Genomic DNA, 18,231 nt, shown 5'->3' with positions numbered 1-18,231 from the left:
TGGGTCATGTGGCCAGCATGACTAAGTCGCTTCTGGCGAACCAGAGCAGTGCACATAAACATCATTTACCTTCCCGCCAGAGCGGTACCTATTTATCTACTTGCACTTTGAGGTGCTTTCAAACTGCTATGTTGGCAGGAGCTGGGACCGAGCAACGGGAGCTCACCCTGTCACAGGGATTCGAACCGCCAACCTTCTGATCGGCAAGCCCTAGGCTCTGTGGTTTAACCCACAGCGCCACCTGCATCCCACGTCTGTATTGTTAAGGGTCTGCAAACATCTGCTTCAGGGAATGGTTTAGACCTCTCAGAAGCCCACAGTGAACTGTCCGCAAGGCAGTTAGAAGATGAAGCCGCTCACCTTCATAACATTATTGATGCCATGCCCACACTCACTGCCATTTCCTGTGAGGTGTCCAGTGCAGCAACTGCTGTAACTTCTTGAGGTCACTTTTAATCCATGCATCTGGATCATGTGGACAAGGCCCATGCAAGCAATGAAGCCAGCAGTGTGTCTCCTTGACCCGTTCCCCTCCTGGCTTATTATGCCAAGCGGATATGATCAGCATCAACATCCAAGGCGTCATCTCACACATTTGCACATGATTGTGTGGTTGACTCCTAACACTCTGCTTGATGTAGAAAAAGACCACACAAGTGCATGCCTAGAATTATGTTTCTGTTTAGCAATGCTTTTTTTAAAACAAAAACTGTATACAAGTTCTAAAAGCTAAAGAAAATAATAATAATAATAAAGGCAGCCTCGTTTACATATCTAGGCATAGAGGCATCAGCTTTGCATTTCCAAGCTTAGATTCCAAGGTTGTGATAGATTTCTAAACAGTCTGCTCTGCATGCTTGCTTCATTTTTATTTTTTGGTCGGCAGTGCTATCTGGAGTATTCTGAGCATGGCGACCGCACAGTATGAATTGTAACACTAAATGGTTGTGAAGGGCCTGGTGATGAAATCGGAGCTGTGCGACTCAGAACTGATTTATATTGCTAGAGCATAGTAATCAAAATTAATGCTACGGAAAGTAACATTTTCAGGAAAATAGCACAGGGGAAGTGCATTGCCCTATTTTACTTATTAACTATCACTGCATTTGCTTTTAGGGCAAGTGTAAAAAGAAGGCAGATACAAAATTGCTAACCATATTTTGTGGTAATATTCTCTCTCTCTCTCTCTCTCTCTCTCTCTCTCTCTCTCTCTCTCTCTCTGTGTGTGTGTGTGTGTGTGTGTGTAATGCTCCTTGTTCAATCCAGTAAATCCATTATAAGAATATAATTTGACTTTGACTTCAAACAAGTGGAAAGAGTTGCCAAAGATTTATGATGAAGCTTTCCCCCTCGTCATGGAATCCGTCAGGGGGGCAATAAATTGAAAAGTATCTTCCGATTCACTTTTAATTGTATTTATATAGTCCTCCACATTTATCCAATTCCTCTGGCTTTTTTTTTTTTCCAGGCGGAGGTGTCAGTAAGAGAAAGTGGGGGGTGGGATACAAACAGGGGGGAAATATATTTTTAATCCAAGGTCACATTTGCAATAGCACGCCTCTGTTAAAACTGCATTTGAAGAGTTATAGTGTTTTCAGCCAAAATTCCATTCCAAGTTGATTGAGATTAGAGGAGAAGAAGTGGGTAGAACAATGTGTTTTGCTGCATTTTTATCTGATGCAGCTGAATTAATCACATGCATACCTCCATTGCTGGAGGTGGAATGCCTTAGAATACCAGCCTCTGGGAATCGCCTCTCGTCCGGCTTGCAGGCTTCCCAAAGGTTGCTCCTGCTTCAGTCAGTGGAACTGGCACTGCTACAGATGCCACATTTTGCATTTGTAAGAACTGGGTCATTTAGTTTGGCAGCACCTATACTTTGGAACTCCCTGCCTATTGATATCAAGCAGGCACTTCAGAAGAGATGACACTCACTAGGGTTGTGTATTGGCTATGTATCCCCCAAATTACAAACAACGATGCAAGCTGGTGGAGGGATTTCTCTCAGGGAGAAGAGGCTGAATCCCTAAAAATCCACCCCCAGCAATGCTTGAGGTAACAGGGTCCTTGCTGAGAGGGTGATATTTTCCCCAACCTGGGGATCCAGGCTCATTTCCCCACCCCACTCCTATGATTCCTATTATGCCCACCCCAAAATGGGCAAGTCTGCCTTTGTGGGAGAACGGCTGCAACTATCATTCCGAAGTTTGGTCATTCCTTCCGGGCCTGCATATTGTGTCAAAATCTGGCAGAAAACAAGAGAGACTTTTTAAAAAATAATAATAATTAAATGTGTTCTTGTTTCCTCTTGCTGTATTTTGATATGTTATTTGTTGGTGTTAAAATGCACTTGTATGATCAGCGAATAAATTTTATTTACACTTTTGTATACTGTCTTGGAATATAATAATAATAATAATAATAATAATAATAATAATAATAAATAATACTTTATACCCTGTCCATTTGGCTGGATTTCCCCAGCCACTCTGGGCGGCTCCCAACAGAATATTAAAAACATGATAAAACTTCCCTAAACTGTGTTGCCTTCAGATGTCTTCTAAAAGTCAGATAGTTGTTTATTTCCTTGACATCTAATGGGAGGGTGTTCCACAGGGCGGGCCACTACTGAGAAGGCCCTCTGCCTTCACACTCTAACCTATGACTTTATTCTTTACTTTACTAAGTTTATGTGGGTTGACTTAAATAATCCTAGTTCACATGTTTCAGGTGCAGAGAATGGCTACCTTTGTACAGATATACGGACATTTCCTTACTGCAGCCTCAAAATCCAGAGAAATATATGCTGCAATTATCTTGTGAGAAAGTGAAACGGTATCTTTTAATGGAGCAATTAATCATTTTGAATATTGCAAGCTTTCAAACTACTACTATTACTATTATTTAGGAATCTGCATAGGCACTTGTCATGTGCTGTACTGATCACAAAGGCTTCATCACCCTCATTCAAAGGTCATGCAGTCCACGTTAGACAAACAAAACAGAATAATGGAAGGATGAAGATGAGATTGAAAGTAGGAAGTTAGGAGGAAATCAGGGTGGCAGCTGAAGAGCAACTTTGGCAGATTAGAAAATCCAGCAAAGAATTTGTTTGAGGAAGGCAAGGAGCGTAGTTTAAAAGCAAGAGAAGACTCATTGTGGTGGTGGATACCATAGCAGAGGAAGGTACAAAGGCAGACATGAGCCATAAAGTGGGTGAATAAAGGGATCAACCAGGATTTCAGTCAAAAAAGATGGCCTAGAAATTGTGGGATGTAAAACTGCAGTCAAATACAGTGGAACCTCGGTTTATGAACACCTCGGTTGACAAATTTTCAGTTTACGAACGCCATGGACCCATCTGGAATGGATTAATTCACTTTCCATTACTTTCAATGGGAAAGTTCGCTTCAGTTTATGAATACTTCAGTTTATGAACAGACTGCCGGAACCAATCACACCCATGCTTCGGGCTAAGTATGCTCCAGGTTGAGTACTCCGCGGACCCGTCTGGAATGGATTAATCCACTTTCCATTACTTTCAATGGGAAAGTTTGCTTCAGTTTATGAATGCTTCAGTTTAAGTACTCCACGGACCGTCTGGAACAGATCAATCCATTTTCCATTACTTTCAATGGGAAAGTTCGCTTCAGTTTATGAACGCTTCAGTTTATGAGCAGACTTCCGGAACCAATTGTGTTCATAAACCGAGGTACCACTGTACAACTTTCCTGGAGTGGACATGTCAGGGGATGTTTTGTACCACTCAGGAGACGGCTTCCTGTTTCCTCCTGAGCTGGGGCAGACTTCCACTACATGTGACTTGAAGAGGGTATGGTCTGTTGTACTTCGATGGAGGAGCACACAGCTTCCGTGTTCTGATCAGTGTGTGTTCTCCATTTTGTATGTTGCTGTGTGTTTGGAGAAGTGACTGCTTAGTCGCAGTCACTTGGGACTAACTTCTTTATGGAATAGTTCTAGTTCTTATGTAACCTAAGTCTGCCTTCAGGGATACAGTATGTCTGTGAACCTGAATGAATCTGAGTAAACTACTTTTATATTAACGTCAATCAGATTCTTGTGTTTATTCTTTTTAAGAGGGATTAGAAGGGATCTTACCAGGAAGGAATCTTTAATAGTAAGATGAGTCAGCAACAAGCTGATCACTGTGTAATTTAAAAAGGGGGATGTTTGGAACTCTGCTAGAATATGGAACTTGCTAGCGCAAGTTAGGAAGGATATCATTAAATAATATGTCCTCTCCTGCCTCTATAATCATCCCCACAGAAATGAGTGGTTGCATTCTGTTCTGTCCAGAATTAGGAATGTCACTCCAGACATTCATAGAGAAACTTAATGCAGCCAGACATCCCTGAACATGCATTTAGGCTTCTGACATGATGAGAGGATGATCACGTCATCCACACTGGGCCTCACTTTGCATCAACAAAACTGCACCAGAGATATGGTTCCTATCAGATTTCCAAAAGCCTTTATCAAGGTGGGGAAGGGAAATTATGCCTCTTCATAAAAATGCTTGGCACATTTCGCTTAAGCTCACCTGAGAAGAGTTTTGTTGTTCTTGGATTTTTCTCCCACTACAGCTGCATTGATCTTCTCTGTGTGATTGCCTTCCTTTTCATGCCTGAAAAGCTTCAGTATTGATAGGAAGTGGAATCTTCACTATCCACTTCCCTGGGCTGGAGAATTTGGGTATTGTTTTTGTTGTTTTAAAAATTGTATACCACCCTTCATCCCTATATCTCAGGGCAGTTTACAACATAAAATTACAATATTAAAAAACAGAATACACCATAAAAATAAGAACAAAAACAAACCTATAATCCCCCCTCCCTTCTTATGTTACCTTTATGACAATGCAGCACTTAAGGAACATGAAAAGCTACATGACCACATGGGAAGAAGCCAAACTGCTGCTTCTACCCATGCCCAAGTTGTGCTAGGTTTCAGGAAGAATACAAATCAAAGATAAGCCACTAAGCCTACGCAAAATGTTCATAAGAGATATGTTTGGCTAGAAAAGGGGGTTTTAGGGGACCCAAATTGTTCACCAACCACATGAAAGCCTTTCATTGCTTGTTTGTTCCTTTGAGAAGTATCAAAAGTTTTGGTGGCTAACATCAGGGAAAACAGGAAAACATGCAAAGTTGTTGAGGGTTGGGGGGGGCGGCGGCAAAAATGGCCCTGCCGACATGGGCTGTCACATGTCCGGATTTCCTGGACATTTTGCTGATTTCCACCCAGACACTGCTGCCGACTGGCTACCTAATAATAATAATAATAATAATAATAATAATAATAATAATAATAATAATAATTATTTGTACCCCGCCCATCTGGCTGGGTTTCCCCAGCCACTCTAACATAATTAATGTAATAACTTTAGGGCACCTCAGAGTCAATTACATTTGGCTCTATGACATTTTAGAAAGAGAACAGGAAGCATCAAATTCAGCTATATGATGACATCACACAGTCAAGTCAGAGTGAGGACAATTAAGGTGCTACCATGCATAAGTTAGATGCCACCATGTGTGATTAGAGCAGCACCTAGGATGTTTGTGGATGCCTTAGTGCCTGTAGCACCAGCTTCAAGCCATCCTTTTCACCACCACATCCCATTTAGAGAAATTGGAGGTCACATATTGGTGAGGCAAAATAAGAGTCTGATCCATACATCAGATTATGTTGCTGGCATTTTGTTTTTTTTGTTGAACTGCCATTAGATTATTAACAACAATCCAAGTCCTGAATTGATGGCAGTTCAACAAAAAAACAAAATGCCAGCAACATAATCTGATGTGGATTTAGAAAGAAGAGGTCTGCCCTTCGCTATGAACACTTACACAAAATTGAGTCTCCATGATATCCAGTTCTTCCAGCTTTGTCACAGTATGTCACAGCAGATGTTGTATTTGAGGGTACCTTGAAACAAATAAGGACAGGTAGGTTTTGAAGCACCTTTCTAATGTAGGATAAAAACCCAGGTGCAAGTAATAAAAAGGATTTACCTTCTGTGTATCTAATATAGAATATGATTGCACAAAGTCTACCAGCTTCCCTGCTGTTATCTATCATGCACAAAACTAAGGGTGGGTTAAAGTTTGCTCATCTTTTTGGAATTATTCTGGCTTCCCTTGAAATTTGTCAAATGTTTAGCCAAATTTTGTGCAGCAACAGTGGGTAAAGCAGCCCATTTTCAAAGCGCGCTGCTAGACACATGAAAGACCTTTGAGATTTTGACCTACCTACAGTAGTTCTTTACTGGCTTGCATCCATGATTTAAGACGGGAGAAAATGTAATATCCTGTTTTGCCGATGGTGCATGCTTATAGTGTTAGAAGATTATAGTGTTGTGTCCAATAGGTAGATCGCGATCTACTAGTAGATCACGGGGTGTTCCTGGTAGATCTCTGGCTCCTCAGTGATCTCCTTACAAAGCTAAAACAAAAAACAGCAAACAACTTTGGCTTACTATAAAAAGCTCAACAACTTTGCCTTCCCTAAAAAAGCTCAACAACTTTGGGTAGATCACTGCCAGTCTTCTTACGACAATGGGTAGATCACTTTCAGGTTTTTAATACTGTGAGATCGCAGTCTATTGGGAGTAGGATGTCGCTGGACGACCCATGTCACTGCAAGCTGAATTGTGCCTTTTTTAAACAGACCAAATGACAAAACAGGACAGAAGGAAGTCAAGATGAGCATAAGAGTTTCACAACATGTCTCCTGTGACATTTACTTCTTTTATTTATATTCAGGGCTTTTCTTCAGCCAGAGCTCACAAGAGCTCAGCTCTGGCACATCTCAGGTGGGTGCCATTGCCATTCTAAGAGAACAAGGGGAAAATTCATGGTGCGCTCTGGCACCTCTTTTATTTATATCCCATCTTTTTTTCCATCATGAAACTCAAAGTTAGCATATGATGAGGTGTTCCATCCAGGCACTGGCCAAACTCCAACTTGCGTGGTTTCAGCAGGATTGTGGCCTCATGATGTGCCTTCAGACAATACCTTAGGATAAGGAACAGGAATGCTGAAAATGGTTATAGGTTATTCCACCTAAGGTTTTGTACTGTGAGAAATAAGACTAATGCTGTCTTGTCTTGGCCCTTTAATCATATAATCTTTGTGCTTCTTATTTCCAAAGTTCCTAAGTATCACTGGGGCACACCAGTGCTCATTTAGCGACAGTGAGACATATGGCAAAACAGCATCATTTTACATTCAGAGCTGCCTCTTGCTCGACATCATGTCACTGAATGTTCCCTATTGTAAAACTCATATGCTCATTTTGACCTTGTTGTCATTGTTTTGTTATATAAATTATTCAGCTTGCAATGTCACATAGGTTAGACACTCCAGCAACTATCAGGAGAGGCGGGGAAGGAGGAGAATGTCCTAGAAGTTTCCAAATGCCAAGCAAGTTTGCTGCCTTCCTGAAAAGTTTCAGGAGAGGAGATGATGAATTGCACAGTACCCAGCTGAAATTGCTATTGGGGTGAATTAACCAACCTAGCAGTTCGAAAGCACGTCAAAATGCAAGTAGATAAATAGGAACCGCTACAGCAGGAAGGTAAACGGCGTTTCCATGTGCTGCTCTGGTTCTCCAGAAGCAGCTTTGTCATGCTGGCCACATGACCTGGAAGCTATACGCCGGCTCCCTCGGCCAATAATGCGAGATGAGCGCGCAACCCCAGAGTCGGTCACGACTGGACCTAATGGTCAGGGGTCCCTTTACCTTAACCCACGCGATGCCCACGCGACTTTGAAAGGTTCACCTCAGGAGAACCAACTGGAGTTGAGAGAGGATATTCCCTCTTTGAATATGGCCTAGGGGGCTGGAGAATTCTTCGCCAGCTTCTGAAAAGAAGCTTACCCAAACCTATATTGAAAGATTTTCCTAAGTTAATGAGATCTTTGAATTTCCAATGTCAGCTTCAGAGGCAACAATTCCAATTCAGTGTTTTACTATTTGTAACAACCTCTGATCTATTAGACATGCGTACTTATATGGTGGACCGTCAGCTGCATTTGGTCGCAATGAGCAAGGCGCAGTGCATTCTTCCTGGCTCTTCTTCTTTGGAGTAGGGGCAAATTGTGTCCTTCCTCAAAGAGTTGCAGTGCAACCTGGCAACCAAACCCTGTGTTGTGGGTGGTACGATTGGATAGCCACAACACCCTATTGGTAAGCCCCTTGTTGCTGGGTTGAATCAGACCAATGGGACGCCAGCCAAACTGATCAAGGGACCTATACATGCCCATGCACGTGACCCTGAGCTTCCTCTTTTGGTGCGTGCATCAGAACACTCACCCACCGCTCCCTACTTCTAGGGCTTGTGTGTTTGACCTTTCTATGCCGTCGTGTGTTGCCTGTCATTGGGAGAGGGGCACGGCAGGAATTTTCCCCACTTGGCTGATTGGCTGGCACCATTTGGGTTTTGCCTGCCACGTAGCAAATCGTCACAACTTGTAAGGTTGCGGATAGGCTCTTGTTCAGGTGATAGGGATGGGGCAACACTCTCACCATCCCTATGTGAAGGGTATTCCATTAAAGGAATCCAGGGACTCTATGGTTTGGTCAACCCTGTGAGGGGGTTGTGTCCGTGCCTGAGTCCAGGGGGACACCTGGGTGGTGGACATAGCCTGCTCCCAGCTTTCCGTCATTCCAGGTGTTCACTCTAGACTGACCTATGCTGGTGCCCTGGGTCAGCGCTACCTGCAAGGGTGCAGGGAGCTAGTCGAACCAGAGCCTATACAACCACTCACTTGCTGTAATCAATAAAGTTGTGGCCTAAATTCTGCCAAAAACCAAACCAAAATTTGAGTCTTGTCTGAATTTATTTAAGGGGGGAGGTTCAAAGGTCTAAACACACAAATATATATGGAAAAGCCTCACTGCTTGTTTCCAGTTTGATTTTATCTCTGTAACAAATTGTGGCACACACTAAGTGTGAGAAGGCTTTTGAAAAAAATTACATTGGTGATGAAATAATGGTTCATAACTTTAGTAACTCATGGAGGGGGGGGACCATTTAGCCTCTCTTTAGTCTGGATGGCGGTTAGATTTGCTGTCCCTTTTTAATAATACTCTCCTTGCCCTGGCATCTCTGGGGCATTCCTCATAGTCACGTTGTTAGCATCCTAGTTAAGGCAGGAAATGAAAGGGTATGTTTAGCTAGTTTAACTGTTAAATTACTCATATGTTGCTAATGTTGGTGACAGTGATGTTGTTTTTTAAATGCTGGAACCTGCATTGGAAATTATTCTTCTGTTAATGAAAAAAATGGGTATATTGTAGGTAGGGTGTTGTAGACAGCAGCAAATAAGTCTCCCTTTTACGTTTGTTTTTCATATGGAGAGCCCAGTCTGTGGTAGGCCAATTGGTTGCTGTCTGGTCAATATCAACTCAGTCTGTAAAAATGCAGGTCCTATACTAGGAACTATTAGGGGACTGGTTGTTTAAAAATAAAGGTGGTGTTATTTTTATTTAATTATCGTATTTATATACCACCCTCCATCAAAGGATCACAGAGTGGTTTACAGTAAAATACAAACCAACTTTAAAAGGACTTTATGCATATATTTTGGTATAACTGCATGTGAAATACTATGCACATTTCTGGAGATCCTATAACTGGAAAAGGTGAAGACAAGGATGATAAAAACGATCACATCCTCTTTCGAGAAAAGGCCAAAGCAACTGAGGCATTTTTTGGATGATGAATTTATATACCACTTAGTGTCCAACTAAGCTCCTGAGTGATTTACAAATATGAGAACCCCTTGCAGGTTATGGGTTTGGAACAGAGATGGCAGTGGACCATGAAAGTGGATAACAAGATGTTTTTCTTCTTCCCTCACATAAGCTAACGCTCAGGGTCATCTGATGAAATTCATGGGCAGAAAGAACCTCTTGACATAATGCCTAATTAATTTATGGAACAAGCCATGATCACAACTCCTCCCATCATAACGGGTGAGGCCTTGGATGCTGTATATGGTGGCTGGAGCATCCAGGGATGCTGCTCACCATGCAAATAATAGAATTGCAGGACTGGAAAGGACTGGAAGTGTCTTCTGGTCCAACCCCCTGCAATGCAGAAATGCCCCATTCTTTCTCATCTGTCTCCCCTGCAATTGTTTCAGAGGAATGCAAAGGAGGGACATGTCTGAAGAGGTTTTCTTACTTGAAGAGTTGTTGCATGATGTTTTCCTCCAGCAGCTTCTGCCGTGCTTCTCCTCTTGGAAACATCTCTGTGAGGAGCCTTTAGAAAAGCGCTCTTGACTGACATGGCATGTGCATTGACAGGCACTCAGAAATGGAAGATTTAACTTAACCACTAGGAGAATCGCAACTGTAGATTCACTTAAATATGACAGATAATGTGATACCAATGACCTCTGATTGATTGTTTGGGTTGTTGTTGTTTCCAATAATAGTCTCAAGTTGTAGTCTTAATTTTAGCTGGGGTTAGCTTTGTTGACATTCCTGAGGCTGCATCTCAGCCATACACTTCATTAAAGAGGACCACACGCTTATTTCCCAGATGAGGATCATGTAGTGTGGATTCTATTTATTTCTCTCTCCAGCATTGCGGACAGATTCCTTCTGGTGCTGATAACTGAGAGATGCTGATTTACTCTATTTTCAAACGTGTTTTATCTTTTGGTGCCATGCCCGGGCAGCAATTGTACATGATTCAGCTGTGGTAGTCCCTTCATTTGAACAGTTACCAAAACCTGAGTATCTTTGTGTTGCAAATTATTTTCTTTGCGATGATTTTTAGTGGCCACATATATGCTGACAGGGGGTGCTACTGGGTTTATACACCTGTCAGTAACAATGTTCAGGAAGGATGTGTTCTGGGGTCTTTAGACAACAGTCAGGCTGTGTCATGAGAAAAACGTAGCAACAAGGTAACGTACCATATTATTAGAATAAGAGTATACAGTTTACTGCAAAAATAGAAAATTCAGTTCATTAGAGCAACAGCACTTGGACCGAACCAACCACCTTTGGGTGGAACCCAAGGGGTAATAAAGACAGGAAGGAACTAATGGCAACCATGGAGAAGAAAGGGTACCAGATGGACACCTGTGGAGCCAAATTGGCATAGGGAGGAAAGTAAGGATGCAACAACATGCTGCAAAGCAATACCAGTATCAACATGAGAGTTAAATGAGGATAGAGTGAGAAAGAGAAAAAGAAGCAGAAATGTGAACATCACCCTTTTCTAAGTTGCTTCCAAAGTTCTCCACTTCTCGTGGCATAGAAAAGGACCACATGTTTGGTAAGTTAAAAACTGTTTACTTACAAACTCTTCAAAGGTCAGATTCATGTGCTTTTCCAAACAGCAGCAAGAAATGACAGGCAGTAAAACAGGTTCCAAAGCAGTAAGAGTTTCTAAATTGTATAGAAACACAAAGATGGCTTGCTTAAGCCATGCAGACTAAGCTTAGAGCATCCAGCTTACACCTCCTTACTGGAAGAGTTCACATGGTAGAACAGAAGAACAAAGGCTTGATACTCCTTCCTCCCAAGGTAAGGGGGAGTGACCTAGCTGAGCAAGACAGCTTACCCTATGGTACTGTATTAATCCCCTTATGCATTAATTAGACTTAAGCATGTTGGCTATGGCTGGATATCCCACATGGTCACCTAAGGGAAGGGTTTTTCAGGAAAAGGGGGAAGAAAAATGATTCCTAGAACACAATGACACGCCTCCCTTGCTAGTTCAAGATGATTGATGTGAATTCAGAATTTACTTTAAATTAGTCATACAGCCAAATGGTTATATAGAAAGTATTTGTATAAGAATTTGACCAACCATGGGCCCAAGATAATGCTGCAATTGCACTTTCTTCCCCTTCTCTCCTGGTGTTGTGTTTTAGTTTGTATTGTGTTAAATGGTTGCTGTGTTTTTAATTTCTACTTCTTTGTCCTTTTGGATTTTTGTAGGCATTGATTTCTCCCCCCCCCCCTTACTTCTTTTCACACAGAGGCGGTCTTGACAACAGAGCATTTACTGCCTTGTTTTGTTAGAGCATTATCAGTTTTGTCAGTAGTGGTGCTCATGAAAGTTGGGAGGCAGGGCAAGTTAAATAACTCGAGCTCCTTCTGCAGCAAAGTTGAAACCGAGGAGCTCTCCACCCCATAGCAGATCAAAATTACTGCCTTCTCACCTGCTGTGATTTCCAGCAATATGTATTTAGGGAGCATTAAATCTGTCCTGGAGGTAGAGCAGATTTTACTAAAACATATTTACAGGTTTATGATTCTGTAAAATTAACTGCAGCAAAGATGTACAAATGACTCAAATATTCCCTCCCTCTTTTTTCCCCTTTTCTTTTTGCACTTCTGTTGTAACATGTGAAGTTGTGACTTACACATTTTACAAATTGCAAATATGTTTTTAGCTTAGGAATGGGCAAAAGGATGGTCTGGGTCTACTAATAGATCTTCCGGTGATTTGCAGTAGATCAGCAAGGGTTTCTGTCTCCAGTGTGTGTTAATAGAAGCAACAAAACGACTCCCTTCCCACTGTCTTACAGTATACTGCTGAAATGAAGATGCTGTTAGTGCATGGGGCTTCCCTCCCCCCCCATGCAACCCCCCACCTGCTTTGGAGGTGCAGGAGAACCTCCACAGAACAGTGCACAGAAAAAGGGTATCATTGCATCTGGTAAACCTGTGCTGGTGCAATGATCTTAAGAGGACAATGATCTCCATAATACTGGTCAGCCATTTTCTGGATCCAGAATTCTAGTGTACTGGGAAGGGGATCCCCTGAAGGTGTGCGCCTGGGAGTCATTTTGGATTCACAGCTGTCCATGGAGGCGCAGGTCAATTCTGTGTCCAGGGCAGCTGTTTATCAGCTCCATCTGGTATGCAGGCTGAGACCCTACCAGCCCACAGACTGTCTCACCAGAGTGGTGCATGCTCTAGTTATCTCCTGCTTGGACTACTGCAACGCGCTCTACGTGGGGCTACCTTTGAAGGTGACCCGGAAACTACAACTAATCCAGAATGCAGCAGATTGACTGGGAGCGGCCGCCGAGACCATATAAGACCAGTCCTGAAAGACCTACATTGGATCCCAGTACGTTTCTAAGCACAATTCAAAGTGTTGGTGCTGACCTTTAAAGCCCTAAATGGCTTCAACCCTGTATACCTGAATATCGGAAGCGTCTCCATTCCCATCGTTCAGCTCGGACACTGAGGGCCTTCTGGCTGTTCCCTCCCAGTGAGAAGTGAGATTACAGGGAACTAGGCAGAGCGCCTTCTCGGTAGTGGTGCCCGCCCTGTGGAACGCCCTCCCGTCATTGTCAAGGAAATAAACAACTATCTGACTTTTAGAAGACATCTGAAGGCAGCCCTGTTCAGGGAAATTTTTAATGTTTGATGTTTTATCATGTTTTTAATATTCTGTTAGGAGCTGCTCAGAATGGCTGGAGTCTCTGGACATGCGCAGAAACGTTTTCTGGTGCGGCGGCCATTTTGGAACTGGGCGGAGCATGCTCAGAAGCGACTTTTGATGCTGCTCTGCCCAGTTCCAAAATGGCTGCAGCGTGGCAACCATTTTGGAACTGGGCAGAGCAGCATCAAAAGTCACTTCTGAGCATGCTCTGCCCAGTTCCAAAATGGCGGCAGCGCTACTTCCGGTCTGCTACTTCCGGTCCGGTCCCTTATTTTCCTGGCAGGAACTTGGCAGGTATGCCTCTGGATATTGTTAGACTCCAAATCCCATCAGCTGCTGCCACTGTGGCCCATGAGCACTGTAGACCAACAACATATGGAGGGCCACATATTCCCCCTCCCTGATTTATGGGGATAGCAACTCAGCTGCAATGTAAAAAAGTGTGCCAGTGTGCACCGAAAGGAATAATGACGCTGCCTGCGCATCTCAGCTGTCATGAGTAAAATAGTTATGGGTGGAACCTGCTTCACAGCTGTACCAAAGTGAAGGTAGGATCTCGCTACACCGAATTCTCCATTTTATTTTATGTCGGGAGATTAGTCTCTGGTCTAGTGTTCTCCTTGACATGCAAGTTTTCTGTAACCAGGGAGGGGGGATATGCATGGGGGATAAATTCAATCAAGTGAGTCTGAAGGGGTGTAGCCTGGAAACACATTCAGCACCTCATTTTTGTTTGTGGAACTGGGCCACTGAAATTTCAGCTAAAGTGAAGCCTGAGGTTCCTCGTCAGGCAAAATAAAACTAAAGCAATTTCTGGAGGGAGGGAGGACTTCACGAGGGATGCTTAAGGAATTATGTTTCTTCAAATTACTATGTGAAATGCCATGACCTGCAGTTCATGGACTAATGTGCAGACTGGAATGTAGTTATCCTTTCGATTTTGCACATCTGTGAATTTTGCGTTATAGTTCTTTGCTCAAAATGTGTCCCAAAAATGTGTCTAAAATGCAGTTTTGGATAAAATGCATTTGGAAGCATGTACAAGGAAAGGGATGCAGCATTTATCCCAAGCTCTCTCTGTGAGAAATTAATTTTGGGGACAGCAGCCTGCTTGAGAGTAGGACTGCTGTCAACGAACACACCTATAAGTGATTGGTGGGTGGAAGTCTGGGTGCTTGTTATAGTCAGCTTCTGTTTGTAGGTGTTTCTATTGGATCAGGGTTCTCTGATCTGCTGGCTGGGTATTTTAATAAACTGAGAAGAGTGTAAGATTACGGAGTGAGTGGGTGAATATAATAAAGTTCAGCTTTCTTTTAAGCTTTTTTGTTAGGGTGGTTTTGGAGATTATAATTATTTGTAATTGTTTTATTGATGTTTGCCAATTATAGTATATTACTTGTGCCATAACTGTTTCTTGTAAGCCACTTTGGGATTTATTCAAATAGAAAGCTGTATAGAAAGGCAATACGTCCCATCAATCAAAGTATATTACACACACACACACACACACACTAAAATTTAAATGCATTTTAAAACATATTTTTTCATCAGATCGCCCCACCCCAGTCATTAATCTACATAGATTAATGTAGAAATGGGACAGAAATGACTATTTAATAAATAAATTTATATGGGCTAGAAAGGTTGATTTGTACTTTCCTACAAATGTTCGTATTTAGATTGCTCCCAAATTTTCCCTATAGTGAAATCCTAGGCAAATCTGGGGTGTTTGGGGAAATCAATTTAGAAATTTCATTGAAGATGAAAGGCTTCCAAAAGTACCCATAATATTTCTTATGGTTGTGGATCCCTATTTATTGAGGGAGATTTTGAGGGACAACTTATTGGACACTCTCTCCCATCACTGATTATCCTTTCAAAAAAAAAGTGCAAGTCTGCTAAGAAACCTGAAAGCAGTTTAAAGAAATCACAGCAAATGTGTAATTAAAAACAACTGTTCTCAGTTTAGTTAACTGTAGCAGGAACATGTTAGCTCTACATATGCTAAATGAAGCATGCTGTTAATGTGTTAGTATAAATATGGTGAATAAAAATAACACCAGCATCAATAGCAATCTGTTAGATACTTGCTTAATGAAAAACAAAATGTAAATTGGCTACAAAGAAACTTAATACTAATGACCCAAATACCAGACTTGCTATACCAATGAAGAACTGCTTGGCTGGTGGAACATACTGACCAGTGTCACAACTTTGGATTCTGAATATTATTCAACAGAAACCATGAGAGCTGGCTCACATATGGATGTACATAATCTGATATCTCAGCAGTTGATTATTCAACATTTCGCAACACAGATGAATGTGTATATTTGGTCTGGAAACCAAGCCTTATGGGGAATGGTTGAAGGAACTGGGTATGTTTAGCCTGGAAAAGAGGAGAGTGAGAGGAGATATGATAGTCATCTTCAAATATCTAAAGGAAGATGGAGCAAGCTTGTTTTCTCCTGCTCTGGAGGGTAGGACTTGAAGCTATAAAGAAAGGAGATTCCAGCTAAACATCAGGAAGAAATTTCTGACAGCAAGAGCAGTTTGACAGTGGAACAGATTTCCTTGGAAGCCTTTGGATTACCCTTCTTTGGAGGTTTATAAGCAGAGGTTGGATGGTCATCTGTCATGGATGCTTTAGCTGAGATTCCAGCATTGCAGAGGGTTGGACTAGATGATCACCAGGGTCACTTCAAACTCTACAGATCTATGATTCTGTGATTCTCCACAGAAATTACTGTCCATGGGGTTATGTGAGATGTCTATGAGCAGGGTTGTCTCAGTTGCTCCAGCCCCGTGATTTTTTTCCTTTCCTGAACCTCTTCTCAGTTCTACCTGTAGTTTACCCCTCACAGAGTTACAATTCCCACCAACCCTTAACAGACTACAGTGCCCAGAATTCTTTAAGGGAAATAATGTGCTTTGAATGTGCTTTGTAGGTATAGTATATACCTAGCCTAAGGATTGTATCCAAAGCAGTGCAGAATAGTGCAACGATTTCTGCTTGAACAATGGGACTTCCCCCTCCACCCACACCCCTCCTATATCTGTTCTAGAAGTTCCCACAACCCTCCAGAGTTGATTGTGGGGGGAGAGACGACAAGAGGGGATTGCACACGTGAAAATCCTTGTACTGATGGGATGAATTAATTGGGGGAGGGGTTATGGGCTTATTTTGTTTATGTTTTGTTTTTCTTGTGTATTTTGTGCTTTTATTATATATATATTTATGCCTTGAACCACCCCAAGATCTTGGGATGAAGTGCAGTATACCAATTTAACAAGATCCTAAAAGATATTGGGACTGGGGGAAATTAAAATATATTTAGTGAGATAGCTCAGTTGGCAGAGCATGAGACTCTTAATCTCAGGGTCATGGGTTCGAGCCCCACATTGGGGGGAAAATTCCTGCATTGCAGGGGGTTGGACTAGATGGCCCTCGTGGTCCCTTCCAACTCTACGGTTCTATGAAAGGATCTCAATTTGGGTACCATGCATGTCTTTCTGGGGAGAGAGAAGGCCCTCTCTCTAGTAATCCCGTACCGCACCTCATTAGTTTCTGGTCAGGTAACCAGTTGCTGACATTTTTATTTAGCAAGTGTTAGGGCGCTAACAGGTTGGCGCGCTGAAGGCAGCAGTCGGATGCAGAGGGAGCCAGGTCCACAGTCCGGGTCAGGAGAAGCCGAAGTCAGGAATACTGGAATCAGGAACAGGGCGAGCAAGGACAACCTCGCGCTTCAGCACAGCAGTTGCAAGTGCTGGCGAAGGGAGCAGCCGGCCTTCCTTAAGTAGCCTGCTCATCACCATGCCTCTTAGGAGCTGCAGCTGCCTCTAATTGTTCCCTGCTGTCAGAGGGTCATTGTGGTTACTCTAGAGTAACTCCGCTTGAGTCCAGCTTGTCCTAAAAGACTTTTATTGTGCAAGATATTTACAGTGTAGAGACAGCTTAAAACATAACCCCTCATCCCGAATCAGAATCCGGCAATGGCGTACGTCTGCCTGCATCTCTCCGCCCCCGAGCTTTCCCATTGTTCCTCACTCTGATTTCTCTCTCCCTCCGAGTCTCTTCCCCCCCCCCACCCGGCTGCTTCAGACCCACTGCTGCTCTCTGTGCTTGGCGAGGTGGACGACAGGGTGATGGGGGCTGGCTCCCTGTAGGGAGTCACCCTTTCACCTACGTTTCTCAGCTCTTTGCTTTACAGCTGTGAAGGGAGGAGGGGAGGGGGCCTGCTGGCTCCTCTCCTCACAAGGGCCTGATTCTGACTCGACTCCTTCCCCCTCCTGTTCTGGTCTTCCCTCTTCCCTATATGATTCTTCCGCTTCTGAGGAGTGCCGCCACCAGTCTCCTCCAGGTACGAATTCCTCCATTTCCCCCCAGGCTCTTCCGTGGTTGCGGCTTCGCCTAGGGGACTTGCCACCACTCCTGCTCGTCTGGCACAATCCTGACATCAAGCATGGCACACTGTCTCTTAATGTTGGAGGGCTTCCCCCTCCCTGACATTGTCTTTCCTCCCATATCACCAAAAAGGCAGAGAGGGAGACGAATGCATGACAGGGAATGTGCAAGAGGCACTTAGCTGCCTCATCACAATAGGGGGAAAGAATCTGCAGAACAATTGGGAGGCACCTTCCTTTTGAACAAGAAAGGAATTGATTAGAAGGAAAGCAAACACTGGAAGCGAATCTGAGACGTAGTTGGGGGGAGCAGCAGAAATGCTACTAGTCAAACAGAGGAAACAAAGAAACTAAGCTGGATACCTGTGGGACCCGAGATAATAAGA

Source organism: Zootoca vivipara, chromosome 1 (genome assembly GCF_965207765.1).
Source record: "Zootoca vivipara chromosome 1, rZooViv2.hap1.1, whole genome shotgun sequence".
NCBI lineage: Eukaryota > Metazoa > Chordata > Lepidosauria > Squamata > Lacertidae > Zootoca > Zootoca vivipara.
The sequence above is the reverse complement of the archived record's forward strand: the minus strand, read 5'-3'. Positions refer to the sequence as shown.